We start from the raw sequence: 19829 nt of genomic DNA on the forward strand, positions 1-19829 counted from the left end.
GCCCGGGTCGATAGATATGAGGTCTCCGACAAGTTCTTCAGCTGTAAGATGGAGGAAAATAGTTCTGTCAATGAGCACATACTCAGAATGTCTGGGTTGCACAACCGCTTGACTCAGCCGGGAGTTGAACTTCTGGATGACGCGGTTAATGACAGAATCCTCCAGTCGCTTCCACCTAGCTATAAGGGCTTTGTGATGAACTACAACATGCAAGGGATGGAGAAGACCATTCCCGAGTTGTATTCAATGCTGAAATCAGCGGAGGTAGAAATCAAGAAAGAACATCAAGTGTTCATGGTGAATAAGACCACCAGTTTCAAGAAAGGCATGGGTAAAAAGAACTTCAAGAAGGACGGTAAAGCAGTTGCCACGCCCGGTAAACCAATTGCCAGGAAGAAGCCAAAGAAAAGACCCAAGCCTGAGACTAAGTGCTATTGCTGCAAGGGAACCGGTCACTGGAAGCGGAACTGCCCCAAGTACTTAGCGGATAAGAAGGCCGGCAACGTTAAAGGTATATATGATATACATGTTATTGATGTGTATCTTACTAGCGCTCGTAGTAGCTCCTGGGTATTTGGTGTCGGTGTTGTTGCTCACATTTGCAACTCAAAACAGGAACTACGTAATAAATGGAGATTGGCAAAGGACGAGGTGACGATGCACGCCGGGAATGGTTCCAAGGTCGATGTGGTAGCCATCGGCACGCTACCTCTAAATCTACCTTCGGGGTTAGTTTTAAACCTTAATAATTGTTATTTAGTACCATCTTTGAGCATGAAAATTGTATCGGGATCTTGCTTGATGCGAGATGGCTACTCATTTAAATCCGAGAATAATGGTTGTTCCATTTATATGAGTGATGTGTTTTATGGTCATGCCCCGCTCGTCAATGGTTTATTCTTAACGAATCTCGAACGTGATGTTACACATATTCATAGTGTGAGTACCAAAAGACGTAAGGTAAATAATGATAGTCCCACATACTTGTGGCATTGCCGCCTTGGTCATATCGGTGTCAAGCGCATGAAGAAACTCCATATAGATGGACTTTTGGAGTCTCTTGATTTTGAATCATTTGACACATGCGAACCATGCCTCATGGGCAAGATGACCAAGACTTTGTTCTCCGGAACAATGGAGCGAGCAACCAACTTGTTGGAAATAATGCATATGGATGTATGTTGTCCAATGAGCGTTGAGGATCGCGGTGGCTATCGTTATGTTCTCACCCTCACTGATGACTTAAACAGATATGGGTATGTCTACTTAATGAAACACAAGTCTGAAACCTTTGAAAGGTTCAAGGAATTTCAGAGTGAGGTAGATAATCAACATGACAAGAAAGTAAAGTTCTTGTGATCTAATCGTGGAGGAGAATATTTGAGTCGCGAGTTTGGCACGCACTTAAGAAAATGTGGAATTGTTTCACAACTCATGCCGCTTGGAACACCTCAGCGTAATGGTGTGTCCAAACGTCGTTGTCGCACTCTATTGGATATGGTGCGATCTATGATGTCTCTTACTGACTTACCGCTATCATTTCTGGTATATGCATTGGAAACTGCCGCATTCACTTTGAATAGCGCACCGTCTAAATCCGTTGAGATGACACCGTATGAATTATGGTGTGGAAAGAAACCTAAGCTGTCGTTTCTGAAGTTTGGGGCTGCGGTGCTTATGTGAAGAAATTTCAACCTGAGAAGCTCGAACCCAAAGCGAAAAAATGTGTCTTCATAGGATACCCTAAGGAAACTATTGGGTATACCTTCTATCTTAGATCCGAAGGCAAAACCTTTGTTGCCAAGAACGGATCCTTTCAAGAGAAAGAGTTTCTCTCAAAAGAAGTAAGTGGGAGAAAAGTAGAACTTGATGAGGTAATCGTACCTCCTCTCGAACCGGAGAGTGGAGCAGCACAAGAAAATGTTTCTGAGGTGCCTGCACCGGCTAGAGAAGAAGTTAATGACGATGATCATGAATCTTCGGATCAAGTTCCTACTGAACCTCGAAGGTCCACAAGGACACATTCCGCACCATAGTGGTACGGCAATCCTGTCATGGAAATCATGTTGTTGGAAAACAGTGAACCTTCGAACTATGAAGAAGCGATGGCGGGCCCGGATTCCAACAAATGGCTTGAAGCCATGAAATCCGAGATAGGATCCATGTATGAGAACAAAGTATGGACTTTGGTGGACTTGCCTGATGATCGACGAGCCATAGAAAATAAATGGATCTTTAAGAAGAAGACTGACGCAGATGGTAATGTGACCATCTATAAGGCTCGACTTGTCGCTAAGGGTTATCAACAAGTTCAAGGAATTGACTACAATGATATTTCTCACCCGTAGCGATGTTGAAGCCCGTCCGAATAATTTTAGCAGTTGTCGCATTTTATGATTATGAAATCTGGCAAGTGGATGTCAAAACAGCATTCCTGAATGGCTTTCTTAAGGAAGAATTGTATATGATACAACCGGAAGGTTTTGTCAAGCCTAATAATGATGACAAGGTATGCAAGCTCCAGCGCTCCATCTATGGGTTGGTGCAAGCATCTCGGAGTTGGAACATTCGCCTTCATGAGGTGATCAAAGCATTTGGGTTTGTACAGACTTATGGAGAAGCCTGTATTTACAAGAAAGTGAGTGGGAGCTCTGTAGCATTTCTCATATTATATGTGGATGACATATTGTTGATGGGAATGATATAGAACTTTTGAAAAGCATAAAGGCCTATTTGAATAAGAGTTTTTCAATGAAGGACCTTGGAGAAGCTGCTTACATATTGGGCATCAAGATCTATAGAGATAGATCAAGACACCTCATAGGTCTTTCACAAAGCACATACCTTGACAAGATATTGAAGAAGTTCAATATGGATAAGGCCAAGAAGGGGTTCTTGCATGTACTACAAGGTGTGAGGTTGAGCACAGCTCAAGCCAGGCCACGGCAGAAGATAGAGAGAAGATGAGTATCGCTCCCTATGTTTCAGCCATAGCCTCTATAATGTATGACATGTTGTGTACCAGGCCTGACGTGAACCTTGCCATAAGTTTGGTAGGGAGGTACCAAAGTGATCCAGGAGTGGATCCCTGGACAGCGGTCAAGAATATCCTTAAGTACCTGAAAAGGACTAAAGATATGTTTCTCGTTTATGGAGGTGCCGAAGAGCTCATCGTAAAGGGTTACGTCGATGCTAGCTTCGACACCGATCCGGATGACTCCAAGTCACAAAACGGATACGCATATATTTTGAATGGTGGGGCAGTCAGTTGGTGCAGTTGCAAGCAAAGCATCATGGCGGCATCTACATGTGAAGCGGAGTACATAGCTGCTTCAGAAGCAACACAAGAAGGAGTCTGGATGAAGGAGTTCATCACCGACCTAGGAGTGATTCCCAGTGTGTCGGGCCCGATGACTCTCTTCTGTGACAACACTGGAGCCATTGCCATTGCCAAGGAGCCCAGGTTTCACAAGAATACCAAGCACATCAAGCGCCACTTCAACTCCATTCGTGGGTACATCTAGGATGGAGATATAGATATTTGTAAAGTACATACGGATCTGAATGTCGCAGACCCGTTGATTAAACCTCTTCCACGAGCGAAACATGATCAACACCAGAATTCTATGGGTGTTCGATACATCACAATGTAACTATATTATTGGCTCTAGTGCAAGTGGGAGACTGTTGGAAATATGCCCTAGAGGCAATAATAAAGTGGTTATTATTATATTTCCTAGTTCATGATAATTGTCTATTATTCATGTTATAATTGTATTAATCGGAAACTATAATACACGTGTGAATATATAGACCACAATGTGTCCCTACTAAGCCTCTAGTTGGCTAGATCGTTGATCGATAGATGGTCATGGTTTCCTAATCATGGACATTGGGTGTCATTGATAACGGGATCACATCATTAGGAGAATGATGTGATGGACAAGACCCAATCCTAAGCATAGCACATGATCATGTAGTTCATCTGCTAAAGCTTTTCTAATGCCAAGTATCCTTTCCTTAGACCATGAGATTGTGCAACCCCCGGATACCATAGGAGTGCTTTGGGTGTATCAAAAGTTGCAACATAACTGGGTGATTATAAAGTTGCACTACAAGTATCTCCGAAAGTATCTGTTGGGTTGGTTCGAATCAAGACTAGGATTTGTCACTCCGTGTGACGGAGAGGTATCTCTGGGCCCACTCAGTAATCCATCATCATAATAAGCTCAATATGACTAAGGAGTAAGTCACGGGATGATGCATTATGGAACGAGTAAATAGACTTGCCGGTAACGAGATTGAACAAGGTATAAGGATACCGACGATCGAATCTCGGGCAAGTGTCATACCGATAGACAACGGGAATTGCATATAGGATTGAGTGAATCCTTGACATCGTGGTTCATCCGATGAGATCATCACGGAACATGTGGGAGTCAACATGGATATCCAGATCCCGTGTTGGTTATTAACCGGAGAGGTGTCTCGGTCATGTCTGCATGGTTTCCAAACTCGTAGGGTCTACACACTTAAGGTTCGATGACGCTAGAGTTGTAATTGGAATAGTATGTGGTTACCGAAGGTTGTTTGGAGTCCCGGATGAGATCCCGGACGTCATGAGGAGTTCCGGAATGGTCCGGAGGTAAAGATTCATATATAGGAAGTGGAGATTTGATCGCCGGAAATGTTTCAGGGATCGTCGATATTGTACCGGGACCACCAAAAGGGTTCCGGGGGTCCAGTGGGAGGGGACACAAGCCCCGAAGGGCCATGTGGGACAAAAGTGGATGGGAACCAGCCCCTAGATGGGATGGTGCGCCACCCACCAAGGCCCAAGGTGCACAAGGAGGCAAGGGAGGCTAAACCCTAGGCATGGGGGCTGCCTTGGGTGGCAAGCCACCCCCTAGGGCACCGCCCCCACCACCATCTTGGCCGACGCACCATCTAGGGTTTCCCTAGGGGTGACCGTCCCCCTCTCCGTCCCCTCCTATATATAGAGAGGGTTTTGGGAGGGCTGCACACACCATTACACCTCTCTAAGGCGAAGCCCTACCTCTCCCTCTTCTCCTCCTCCGCGGTGCTTGGCGAAGCCCTGTTGGAGAACTGCATAGCTCCACGGTCACCACGGCGTCGTGCTGCCGGAGCTCTCCCACAACTTCTCCTCTCTCCTTGTCGGATCAAGGTGAAGGAGACGTCACCGGGATGCACGTGTGTTGAACGTGGAGGCGCCATTGTTCGGCGCTTAGATCGGAATCTTCCGCGATCTGAATCGCTACGAGTATGACTCCATCGACCGCGTTCGTAGTAACGCTTCCGCTTAGCAATCTTCAAATATATGAAGATGCTCTACAACCTCTTTCATTGCTGGTTTCTCCTAGATAGATCTTGGTATGACGTTGGAATTTTTTTGAATTACTACTACGTTACCCGACACCCTCAACCAACTTCCCAAGCAAGTTGGTCATGCCGGAAGCAAACTGTCCAACTAGGTGCTCCATGGGAGCCTGAAACGTCTCCGTCGTATCTACTTTTCCAAACTCTTTTGCCCTTGTTTTGGACTCTAATTTGCATGATTTGAATGGAACTAACCCGGACTAACGATCTTTTCAGCAGAATTGCCATGGTATTGTTTTTGCACAGAAATAAAAGTTCTCGGAATGACCTGGAAATTTACGAGGATTTTTTGTGGAATATATAAAAAATACTGGCGCAAGAATCAACCGGAGGGGTGGTGCGAGATGCCCACAAGCCCACCAGGCGCGGGCCCCCCTGGCCGGGCCTAGCAGGCTTGTGGGGACCACGGAGCTCCACCGCCTCCAACTCCAGCTCTATTTAGTCCCTTTCGTCTGGAAAAAAAATCAAGGAGAAGAGTTCATCGCGTTTTACTAAACGGAGGCACCGCCACCACCTGTTCTTCCTCTAGAGGGCAGATCTGGAGTCCGTTCTGGGCTCCGGAGAGGGGAGATCGTCGCCATCGTCATCACCAACCTTCCTTCATCGCCAATTCCATGATGCTCTTCACCGTTCGTGAGTAATCTCATCGTAGGCTTGCTGGACGGTGATGGGTTGCATGAGATCTATCATGTAATCGAGTTAGTTTTGACGGGGATTGATCCCTAGTATCCACTATGTTCTGAGATTGATGTTGCTACTACTTTGCCATGCTTAATCCTTGTCACTAGGGCCCGAGTGCCATGATTTCAGATATGAACCTATTACGTTATCGTCAATATATGTGTGTTCTTGATCCCATCTTGAAAGTTGTCAATAGATGTCATGCAAGTTCTTTTCCCTAAGCACATATGACTATATACGGAATGCATGCCTACATTACATTGACGAACTGGAGCTAATTACATATCTCTCCGTGTTATAACTGTGGCATGATGAATATCATCCGACATAATTATCCATCACTGATCCAATGCCTACGAGTCTTTTCCTACTGGTCCTTTCTACGTTAGTTTGCCGCTACTGTTGTCACTTCTGCTACTGTTACTTTGTCGCTACTGCTGTCACTCCTGCTACTGTTACCGCTACTGTTGTCACTGCTGCTACTGTTACTATTGTTACTGTTGCTATCACACCACCTTGCTACTGATACTTTGCTGCAGATACTAAGTCTTTCAGGTGTGGTTGAATTGACAACCCAACTACTAATACTTAAGAATATTCTTTGGCTTCCCCTTGTGTCGAATCAACAAATTTGGATTGAATACTCTACCCTCGAAAACTGTTGTGATCCCCTATACTTGTGGGTTATCAGAGCCCTAGCCTAAAATGACAGTAAAACAGTAAACAACTTTAGATACAAAAAAGTATTAAAAAAATTTGGACAACAAATTGTAAGAGATGCAAAGAACTCCGCTGCAAAAAAAGTAACGAAAAAACAAATGCAAGTGTAAAATACCTCAGGGGTGTACGATGGAGCTGAAGGCACATCCATCCACTTGGTGAAATTACTTGGCCCACCGAAAACACTGTAGTCAGTGGCTTGCTTGGCCATCAACTGAAAAATGAGAAAAAAATGAAGGAGTCAAAAATAACATTGCCAGCAAACATGGGGTGGTGCACACGAAAAATCGATAATATTGGAACATGACTGCTATGTAAAGTATGTTGCAGTTGCCACATGTGGGGCAACACATAGTTGCCATGTATTTTGGGTTTTATGACCCCTTTTGGAAAAAAGTAGTATGAATGGACAAACAACTTTTTCTAATATTCATCTTTAGTAATATACTTCAAATTTACAATGAAAGAAGTACGATATCACTAACTTGAAGTTTGCCATTCTTGGTGTCAGTTATCCTGTGTGCAGCAAGCACAACCTTGACAACGTCGTACGTCCCGGCGGAGACAAAAAATTTATGTGGGGAGGCAGACGTCCTACCGCAACGAGATCAATGGTAGATAAATCAAGGTGATCGAGGTACATGAGCTAACAAGCACAAACACACACAAAAAACATGTCAGAATTCTAGGGGTGCCATTTATGTATTGATATGGTTGCCATGTATCAACTCCTAAAACAAATACACGTATGTGGGCCTTGGAAAGCAGCAAAAACAAGAAGAGCACACTCAAAAATAAAGTGTGCTTGAAATATGTATCTGAATGTAGTTGCCAGGAAGCAAATACTATAGATGACATGCATCAACATCTGTAATAGCCATCCACAACATCAACATGAACCAGAGTTTGTCATTGTACGACATGTGGAGCTGCAATGCAGAACGAACTGGAGCCGCAATGAGTAGTCAACCAGAAGTTGACCATGTATTGACAAATGAGTTTGAAATGCATGAACAACTGGGCTTGCCGCAGCTGCACAACTACAGTTTCCATACATGATCAAGTACATATGTCACATATTTTGCTTACTAAAAAAAGCATACCAATAAGATACAATTCAAGCCTGAATGCCTTTAGATTATTATGTTTTATGCATTATCGACAATTAAAAAATCAACTCCTGGTAAAAATACATACTGGGAACAAAACAAGAATATCATTAGGTGTAGGCGGCAACCCTTCTGGTACATATTGTTTGAGAGTGCATCATGCAGGAAGTCAACAATGAATTTGCACCAATTCATGTTCTTCACATCGTCAATTCTCGCCTGCAAAAAGGCAAAGATTTGAAGAACATCAACACAGACGCAGGAAAACATCATCACCCATTATGGAACAACAAAAATAGATGAAGAACATTCACCATGATAGGGAAGAATTTGTTTCTTGGATGTAGCAAAGTGGTAGGCGCAAAGATAGACGAAGAATTTTGCTTACTGTTACCGCTACTGCTGTCGCTGCTCCTACTGTTACTGTTGCTACTGTTTCTATCACACCACCTTGTTATTGATACTTTGCTGCAGATACTAAGTCTTTCAGGTGTGGTTGAATTGACAACTCAACTGCAAATACTTGAGAATATTCTTTGGCTTCCCCTTGTGTCGAATCAACAAATTTGGGTTGAATACTCTACCCTCAAAAACTGTTGTGATCCCCTATACTTGTGGGTTATCAATACTATTTCCTGGCACCGTTGCCGGGGAGCATAGCACTATTCTCTAAGTCACTTGGGATTTACGTCTGTTGATCACTATGAGGAATCCGAGAGATCCAAAAACTAAAGTCTTTCCCTCAACTACGAGGACACGTAAGGAACTGCCATCTAGCTCTGCACTTGATTCACCTTCAGTTATGAGTAAGTTTGCGACACCACCTCCTGCTAGAAATTTTGATGTGTCGCCTGTGCTTGATGATGCTGCTTCTGCTATCCATGATGCTTGTGATGATCCTTTGCTTGATACTGCTTTGCCACTAGGTGCATTCGTAGATGCACAAATTGCTAGAGTTGCTGCGAGATGTGACGATACTTCTGAAACTGCTGAGATTATTGAAGTAGAACCTGCTATTTCACCTCTTAGAACTAGCTCTCCTAGATATGAATTGCCTGATATGCCTGAGGGTTATGTTATGGAGGGAGAGATAGCTGAGGACTTTCTTGATTGTAAGGATAGCTATGATCTTGAGAAATTACTGTGCAAGTGGAAAGAAAAAATTTGTGAACGCTAGGATCAAATACGACCCGAAGTTTGCTACTTCGCCTATCTTTGTGACCGATAAGGATTATGAATTCTCTGTCGACCCTGAGTTAATCACTCTGGTCGAATCTGATCCTTTTCATGGTTATGAGTCTGAAACGGTTGTAGCACATCTTACTAAGCTGCACGATATAACCACTCTATTCACGAGTGGGGAAAAGATCCGCCACTACTATATCCTTAAGTTGTTTCCTTTCTCGCTAAAGGATGATGCTAAGACTTGGTTCACTTCTCTTGCTCCTGGTTGTGTGCGTAGTCCCCAGGATATTTTCCTGCCCATAAGAAGCAAGCTGCCTTGCAGGAAATATATAACTTTGCGCAAGTTGAATAAGAGACTCTCCCACAAGCTTGGGTGAGGCTTGTCCAGCTACTAAATGATTTGCCCGATCACCCTCTTGAGAAGAATGAAATACTTGATATCTTCTATAATGGACTAACCGATGCTTCTAGGGACCACCTAGATAGTTGTGATGGTTGTGTTTTCAGGGAACGAACTGTGGAACAAGCTGAGATTCTATTGAATAATATCTTTTGCAATGAGAATGCTTGGACTATTCCCAATCGACTTCCGAAGCCAACTCTGAAGAAAAGAGGTATTCTATTCCTCGGTCCTGAAGATATGCAAGAAGCTAAGAAATCTATGCGAGAGAAAGGCATTAAATCTGAAGATGTCAAAAATCTACCACCTATCGAAGAGATCCATGGTCTTGATAACCCAACACAGGTAGTAGAGGTAAATTCTCTTCGTAGATTCAATGAGAGTGATATTCCTTTTGTTAAACCTGCTAGCTTATGCCTGGATGAATTTGATAACTTTGTTGCCAAACAACAAAGTTTCAATGAATATGTTAGCAGACAATTGGAACAGAATGCTCGCATGCTTAGTCATTTAAGTGCTTGTGTGGATAGAAATGTCAATGATCTTAAGCTTTTGAGTAAACATGCCTCTATGGTTACTACTCAAGTAGAACAAGTACTTAAGGCTCAAAATGACTTGCTCAATGAGATGAATGACAATTTTGTTAGAGTCGTCACTAGAGGCGGTAGAATGACCCAGGAACCTTTGTATCCTGAGAGTCATCCTAAGAGAATTGAACAAGATTCTCAAGGAGTTAGCACGGATGCACCTAGTCATCCTAGGGGGGAGAAGAAAGATGATAGGAACCTGCATGCTTGCAACCCTGTTGCTGTTACACCTGAGAATCCAAACGATGTCTCTGTTTCTGATGCTGAAACACAATCTGGTGATGAACATGAGCCTAATGATAATATTGATAGTGATGCTCATGTTGATGCTCAACCTAGCAATGATAAGGATGTGGAGATTGAACCTGTTGATCTTGATAACCCACAACCTAAGAATAGGAGATACGATAAGAATGACTTCGCCGCTAGGAAGCATGGTAAAGAAAGGGAACCATGGGTTCAGAAACCTATGCCCTTTCCTCCCAAACCATCCAAGAAAAAGGATGATGAGGATTTTGAGCGATTTGTTGAAATGATTAGACCTGTCTTTCTGCAAATGTGTTTGACAGATATGCTCAAAATGTCTGTGTATGCTAAGTATATGAAGGATATTGTGACTAATAAGAGGAGGATACCTGAGGTTGAGATTTCCACCATGCTCGCTAATTATACCTTCAAGGGTGGAACTCCTAAGAAACTAGGTGATCCCGAAGTGCCCACTATACATTGCTCCATTAAAGGAAACTACGTTAGAACTGCTTTATGCGACCTTGGAGCCGGTGTTAGTGTTATGCCTCTCTCTCTTTATCGTAGACTTGAACTGGATAAGTTGACACCCACTGAAAACTCTCTGCAAATGGCCGACAAATCAACTGCTTTCCCTATCGGCATTTGCGAGGATGTGCGTGTTGTGGTTGCAAACGTTACTATCTTAACAGACTTTGTTATTCTGGATATTCCCGAGGATGATGCCATGGCGGTCATCCTTGGAAGACCCTTTTTAAACACTGGAGGGGTTGTTATAGATTGCAACAAAGGCAATGTCACTTTCCATGTCAGCGGTAATGAGCATACGGTGCACTTTCCGAAGAAACAATATTGAGTACATTGCATCAATGCTATTGAAAAAACTTCATCGATTCTTATTGGGAGCTTTGAATGCCCTATACCTACTGTTAAGATGAAGTATGATTTGCTTGTTGGGGATATGCACATCCCCATTGAGGTAACCTAGTGACTATTCGAAAATTCTCCGTTCTTTTTTCATGCGATTCAAAACAATTTGTCAAGGAGACTTGATCAACCTCATTGACGGATTTCTTTCGATGACCATGGGATGGATGAATCGAGGAGTCACAACCCTCTATTCCAAGCTTTTACCTTCGGTTGCTTAGAACAAAAATGATAGATTTAGCTTTAGTTTTCCCTGTTTTCTGCTTTTAGCATCCCGTAGAAAAGTGTCCCGAAAATAAAAGTTCTCCGAATGCCGTGAAAATCAAGTATGATTTTTTCTGAAATTTTTGAAAAATTCTGAGACGGAGAGCTAGTCAGGGGGATGGACCAGTGGGCCACAAGCCCTGGAGGCGCGGGCACCCCCCTGGCTGCGCCTACCAGGCTTGTGGGGCCCACGTGTACCCCCTCCACTTATTCCAGCTCCCATCTCCTTCTCCTACCTCCAGAAAAAATCGTTTCGTAGCTCAAACCCGTGTTCTTGCTCTTCTTGCTGCGATTTTCGATCTCCTTGTGCAAAGCCCCATTTACCAAATTGTGTCAAGTACAATGAAATCCAAGGGTACATAGTTCTTATTTGCAACAATAAGAACATGATCGATCCTTCCCATGGGTTTCTTGACAGTAGAATCCGCAAGATGCAAATTAAGAGAACACTCTTCAATCTCATGAAAACCAAGAATATCACATAAAGACTTTGGAATCGCGGAAACACTAGCACCCAAATCACACAAAGCATTGCACTCATAGTTTTTGATCTTGATTTTGATAGTAGGTTCCCACTCATCATGAAGTTTTCTAGGTATAGAGACTTCTAATTCGAGCTTCTCTTCAAGAGATCTCATCATAGCATCTACGATATGCGCGGTAAAGGCTTTGCTTTGGCAATAAGCGTGTGGAGAGTTTGCAATGGATTGCATCAAAGAAATGCATTCAAACAAGGACCAATTATCATAATTGAATTCCTTGAAATCCAAAGTGGGAGTTTCATTACTACCCAAAATTTTGATTTCTTCTACTCCACTCTCCACACCTTTATCATCAAGATGGGTGGACTCCGAATCATTTGGGCGTTTTTCAACCAAAGTGGATTCATATCCAGCCCCTGCATCAATAGGTTTGACACGCGAAAACAAAGATTCAAGAGGAGACACACCAAGCACTTTAAGATCTTCGTGATTTGCATCACAAATTTCAGGTTTAGCTGCCATCTTATTGACTAAGGTAGCCTGCTTGTCAGAAATTTGGCCCACCCATTTTTCAAGGTGAGCAAGCTGAGAATTAAGTGCAAGGAAATCATTGGCCATATCATCAACCTCTTTATTCAAACGGACCAAAAAGGAATTTTGCTCTTTTAATTCCCTACGGAAGTAACTATTTTGGTCAAACTGAGAAGACATGAAACCTTTGAAATTAGTTTCAATCTCCTCCAATTTTCTGAAATAGTTTGGTTTGGCCATGAGGAAAGGTCTCTCATGAACAAGCCTAAGAGCAGGCGGGCGAAAGGGAACGGCAAAAGGCAAAAGAAAACGGCAAAGGAGAAAGGCAAATGAAAACGGAAAATGTGAAGTGGGGGAGAGGAAAACGAGAGGCAACTGGCAAAAAAGTAAATGCAAGAGATGAGTTTGTGAGACCTACTTGGTTAGATCTCTCCTTCCCCGGCAACGGCGCCAGAAATACTTCCGCTACTGCAACAAAAGACCTTCCAATGGCGCCAGAAATAGGCGTGTTGACGGCACCAGGAATCCTAATGCTACGGCTACGCCTTAAGGGACTTCCTGGGCAAATATGCAAAGGATTTCCCCCGTGGCATTGGAGCCTTGCGTTGGTGTCCCCTCGAAGCAGAAAGGGTGATGTAGCGCAGCGGTGGTAAGTATTTCCCTTAGTTTGAGAACCAAGGTATCGATCCAGTGAAGGAGTATCACAAGTGCCTGCACAAACACAAAAAGCTTGCTCCCGACGCTATGAAGGGGTTGTCAATCCCTTATAGATTGTTCGCCAAGTGAGAACTGAAAGCAACAAAGTAACAAAGCAAAGTAAAAGCGAAAGTGGAAACGATTGGTGTGAATAGACCCGGGGGCCGTAGTGTTTACTAGTGGCTTCTCTCATGAAAGCAAGTAGGCGGTGGGTGAACAAATTACTGTCGAGCAATTGATAGAACCGCGCAAAGTCATGACATCATCTATGGCAATGATTATATATATGGGCATCACGTCCAAAACAAGTAGACCGATACTTTCTGCATCTACTACTATTACTCCACACGTCGACCGCTATCCAGCATGCATCTAGTGTATTAAATCCAAAAGAACAGAGTAACGCCTTAAGCAAGATGACATGATGTAGATGGACAATCTCATATCTATGACAAAGCCCACCTTGTTACCCTTGATGGCAACTACACGATGTGTGCCTTGCTGCCCCTACTGTCACTAGGAAAGGTCACCACACGGTAAGAGCCCAAAACCAAGCACTTCTTCCATTGCAAGAATCATTTATCTAGTTGGCCAAACAAAACCCAAGACTCGGAGAGATTTACAAGGATATCAAATCATGCGTATAAGAAATCAGCAAAGACTCAAATATATATCATAGATAATCTTATCACAAATCCACAATTCATCGGATCTCGACAAACACACCGCCAAAGAGGATTACATCGAATAGATCTCCATGAAGATCATGGAGAACTTTGTATTGAAGATCCAAGAGAGAGAAGAAGCCATCTAGCTACTAACTACGGACCCGTAGGTCTGAAGTGAACTACTCACGAGTCATTGGAGGGGCGATGATGTTGATGTAGAAGCCCTCCAACTCCAAAGCACCCTCCGACAGGGCACCGGGAAGGGTCTCTAGATGAGATCTCTCGAAAACGGAAGCTTGCGGCGGCGGAAAAGTATTTTCGTGGATCCCTTGATTTTGTGTTGTATTTTAGGGAATATATAGGCGAAGGAGTTAGGTCAGGGGGGTGCCAGGGAGGCCACAAGCCTGCTGGCCGCCGCCCCCCTGGTGGCGGATGGGGGCTTGTGGGCTCCCTATAGCCCTCCTGGCTTGGCCCACAAGCCCCCTGATCTTCTTCCGTTCGGGAAAAAATTAATTCGGGGATTTTATTCCGTTTGGACTCCGTTCCAAAATCAGATCTGAAAAGAGCGAGAAACCCAGAAAAAATAGGAACTGGCACTTGGCACTGAATTAATAATTTAGTCCCAAAAAAGAAATAAAAGGTACATAAAACATCCAAAGATGACAAGATAACACCATGAAACCATCAAAAATTATAGATACGTTTGAGACGTATCAGCTACCATGGGGAGCATTCATTTTCCTGCCTTGCATTACTTTGCCCTCTTCATAGGTAGATGCATTAACGGCAAGATTGAGCATTGTCACCTCTGTGCACCTGACCTTAGTATTCTTAAGAGCGCAGTAACGGGTGATAGAATTTTCAACATGGGCACTATAATAGCAAGGAGGCTGAAGAATAATGCTAATGAAGGGGATTTCTTTGGTGGGATCTATGCCACTCGCATAGGAAATTTTCTTGGAGTACCCATCCGCGAAGGAGATCCCCCGCTCCATACAGCTTTCCTTGATCGCGCCGCTATGACACGTTATCAGTTCCTTGAGAGGGATAATGAATCCCTCCTATACCGGTTAATATTTAACCGACAGCGTGTTTTCCATATCACCCTTCCTGATCCTGCCTTCTATGACTTTCAGGTAAAACGGAGATATTACATAACCAGAGGAGAGGCAGAGGAGTATGAGAGGGAGGCAAAGGCTGCTCGCCTCTGTGAGGCAGCTATTCAGGCGGTAGCTGCAGCGCTCCCGTACAACCCCCATTATGATTTTGGGTATCGCTCGGACCATCCATGGGAGTATACCAACTTAGGCCAAAAGCCTAAACTTGGGGGAGTACGTGTTCCTCACCGACTTTATATTCTTGCTCACACTTTCACTTTCATAGTCGGTGTTCACACTTTGCCACTGTATCATCCATGCTAGTTTATTTCTTTTTCTTGCTTTCTTCTTGTGTGTTTGTCTACTTTGAGAAAACCCAAAAAGATTTCTCATTCTTCTTTTGCTTGTTGGGAGATTCCCCGTGTAGATCATTTTCTTTTTCTTTGGGTCAAGGTAGAAGACCATGGTTACCATGTTTAGTGGCTCTCGCATGCATATATGTTTATCTGTCAAAGAGCCATATTACTTTGTCTTCTCCTTTGTGTTTGCTCGCAGATTCCATCTTAGTCCAATGCACGAGCACTCTTATTATTGTTCACATCATTCGGTCGTGCAAGTGAAAGGCAATAATGACGACATATGATGAAGTGACTGAGCCTGGAAAAGCTGGTATGGACTCGATCTATTTTACTTTTGTAAATATGACTAGCTCATCGTTCCAGATTCAGCTTTGATGTGAGAGAAACATGTTTGCAATGACAACTTAGAGATCATAGTTTCTGATGCCATGCTTAATTAGCTAGGAGCTCATAATGGTTTGTCTTGGATGCCAACATGAATTTTGAGATGATTATGATGTAGTATGATAGGATGGTATCCTCCTTTGAATGATTCAAGTGGCTTGACTTGGTGCATGTTTACGCATGTAGTTGAAACAAAATCAACATAGCCTCTATGATATTCATGTTCATGGTGATTTTTGTCCTACTCATGCTTGTACTCAATGTTTGTTAATCTCAATGCATTTTATGATTGTTGTCGCTCTCTAGTTGGTCGCTTCCCAGTATTTTGCTAGCCTTCACTTGTACTAAGAGGGAATACTGCTTGTGCATCCACTTCCATAAACCCAAAGTTGTTCCATATGATTCCACCATACCTACCTATATGCGGTATCTACCTGCCGTTCCAAGTAAATTTGCATGTGCCACTCTCTAAACCTTCAAGAAATAATATGTTTTGTATGTCCGAACCGCTCATGTGGTGACAAGGGGCGGTCAGTATCTTCCATGCTAGGCGTGTTATCCTCGATATGTGTTTATTCACTATCACTCACGAGAAAGGGGTCGGTAATTGGAATGCCCAGTTCCATGCTCAAATCGAAAAGATAATTGCAAAAAAAACTCCCCCTGGATTGTTGTTGGTATGGACGGCACCCAAGTATTCGACTAGTCATGGAGTGTGATTGATCGGTGGTGGGGGAGTCAAAACTTTACTTTTCTGTTTGGGAACCGCCTATAGTATGTGTAGCATAGAAGATGGTGAAAACTCTTGGTCATTGCGTTGACAATGAAAGCATGCCACCCAAAATTATTTATCTCTGTCTTCAAAGCTTGAGCTCTGGCACCTCTACAAATCAATGCTTCCCTCTGCAAAGGGCCTATCTATTTATGTTTCTGTTGAGTCATCCTCTTCATATAAAAGCACCAATTAGAGAGCACCTCTGTCATTTCTATGCTTTGCTTTTAATTGTTATTGAGTATGACTGTGACTGGATCTTCTTTGCCATGAATTACAATGTTCAGTCAGCCCTTGGTCTTTGAAGGTGCTTTGCATTTATGTTTTGCGGTCTGAGAAAGAGCTAGCGAGATACCATCTGTTCATACTGCTTCATGATTGTTTTGATTGAAGTGTTGACGTTTGAAACTCATTATTATTGCTCGCTAGTTGATTATGCCATTGATATGAGTTTACCATGAGACCTAGATGTCATTGCTTATGTGGTTAGCTTATGATCTTGCTGAAAAACTGAATATGAGTTAGACATAATTGCAACAACAAGATCAAACAATGTTCGTAAAAGTTTTTATTTTATCTCTTTCAGTTTGTCAACTGAATTGCTTGAGGACAAGCAAGGCTTTAAGCTTGGGGAGCTTATGCGTCTCCGTCGTATCTACTTTTCCAAACTCTTTTGCCCTTGTTTTGGACTCTAATTTGCATGATTTGAATGGAACTAACCCGGACTAACGCTGTTTTCAGCAGAATTGCCATGGTGTTGTTTTTGCGCAGAAATAAAAGTTCTTGGAATGACCTGGAAATTTACGAGGATTTTTTGTGGAATATATAAAAATACTGGCGCAGGAATCAACCGGAGGGGTGGAGCAAGGAGACCACAAGCCCACCAGGCGCGGGCCCCCTGGCCGCGCCTAGCATGCTTGTGGGGCCCACGGAGCTCCACCACCTCCAACTCCAGCTCTATTTAGTCCCTTTCGTCCGGAAAAAATCAAGCAGAAAAGTTCATCGCGTTTTACGATACGGAGGCGCCGCCACCACCTGTTCTTCCTCTGGAGGGCAGATCTGGAGTCCGTTCTGGGCTCCGGAGAGGGGAGATCGTCGCCATCGTCATCACCAACCTTCCTTCATCGCCAATTCCATGATGCTCTTCACCGTTCGTGAGTAATCTCATTGTAGGCTTGCTGGACGGTGATGGGTTGCATGAGATCTATCATGTAATCGAGTTAGTTTTGACGGGGATTGATCCCTAGTATCCACTATGTTCTGAGATTGATGTTGCTACTACTTTGCCATGCTTAGTGCTTGTCACTAGGGCCCGAGTGCCATGATTTCAGACCTGAACCTATTATGTTCTCGTCAATATATGTGTGTTCTTGATCCTATCTTGCAAGTTGTAGTCACCTACTATCTGTATGACCCGGCAACCCCGGAGTGACAATAGCCGAAACCACTCCCGGAGATGACCATAGTATCACGAGTTCATGTATTCACTAAGTGCTAATGCTTTGTTCCGGTTCTCTATTAAAAGGAGAACCTTAATATCCCGTAGTTTCCATTAGGACCCCGCTGCCACGGGAGGGATGGACAATACATGTCATGCAAGTTCTTTTCCCTAAGCACATATGACTATATACGGAATGCATGCCTACATTACATTGACGAACTGGAGCTAGTTACATATCTCTCCGTGTTATAACTGTTGCATGATGAATGTGATACGACATAATTATCCATCACCGATCCAATGCCTACGTGTCTTTTCCTAGTGGTCCTTGCTATGTTACTTTGCCGCTACTGCTGTCACTGCTGCTACTGTTACTCTGTCGCTACTGCTGTCACTGCTGCTAATGTAACTGTTGCTACTGTTGCTATCACACCACTTTGCTACTGATACTTTGTTTCAGATACTAAGTCTCTCATGTGTGGTTGAATTGACAACTCGACTACTAATACTTGAGAATATTCTTTGGCTTCCCCTTGTGTCGAATCAACAAATTTGGGTTGAATACTCTACCCTCGAAAACTGTTGTGATCCCCTATACTTGTGGGTTATCAGAGCCCTAGCCTAAAATGACAGTAAAACAATGAACAAATTTAGATACTAAAAAAAGTATTAAAAAATTTTGGACAACAAATTGTGAGAGATGCAAAGAACTCCGCTGCAAAAACAAGTAACGAAAAAACAAATGCAACTGTAAAATACCTCAGGGGTGTACGATGGAGCTGAAGGCACATCCATCCACTTGGTGAAATTACTTGGCCCACCGAAAACACTGTAGTCAGTGGCTTGCTTGGCCGTCAACTGAAAAATGAGAGAAAAAATGAAGGAGTCAAAAATAACATTGCCAGCAAACATGGGGTGGTGCAGACGAAAAATCGATAATATTGGAACATGACTGCCATGTAAAGTATGTTGCAGTTGCCACATGTGGGGAAACACATAGTTGCCATGTATTTTGGATTTTATGACCCCTTTTGGAAAAAAGTAGTATGAATGGACAAACAACTTTTTATTAATATTCATTTTTAGTAATATACTTCAAATTTACAATGCAAGAAGTACGATATCACTAACTTGCAGTTTGCCATTCTTGGTGTCAGTTATCTTGTGTGCAGCAAGCACAACCTTGACAACGTCGTACGTCCAGGCGGAGACAACAAATTTATGTGGGGAGGCAGACCTCCTACCGCAACGAGATCTATGGTAGATAAATCAAGGTGATCGAGATACATGAGCTGACAAACACAAACACACACAAAAAACATGTCAGAATTCTAGGAGTGTCATTTATGTATTGATATGGTTGCCATGTATCAGCTCCTAAAACAAATACACGTATGTGGGCCTTGGAAAGCAGCAAAAACAAGAAGAGCACACTCAAAAATAAAGTGTGCATGAAATATGTATCTAAATGTAGTTGCCAGGAAGCAAATACTATAGATGACATGCATCAACATCTGTAATAGCCATCCACAACATCAACATGAACCAGAGTTTATCATTGTACGACATGTGGAGCTGCCATGCAGAACGAACTGGAGCCGCAATGAGTAGTCAACCAGAAGTGGACCATGTATTGATAAATTAGTTTGAAATGCGTGAACAACCGGGCTTGCCGCAGCTGCACAACTACAGTTTCCATACATGATCAAGTACATGTGTCACATATTTTGCTTACTAAAAAAAGCATACTAATAAGATACAATTCAAGCCTGAATGCCCTTAGATTATTATGTTTTATGCATTATCGACAATTAAAAAATCAACTCCTGGTAAAAACACATACTGAGAACAAAACAAGAATATCATTAGGTGTAGGCGGCAAC

This window comes from Hordeum vulgare, chromosome 6H (assembly GCF_904849725.1).
Source record: "Hordeum vulgare subsp. vulgare chromosome 6H, MorexV3_pseudomolecules_assembly, whole genome shotgun sequence".
Lineage (NCBI taxonomy): Eukaryota > Viridiplantae > Streptophyta > Magnoliopsida > Poales > Poaceae > Hordeum > Hordeum vulgare.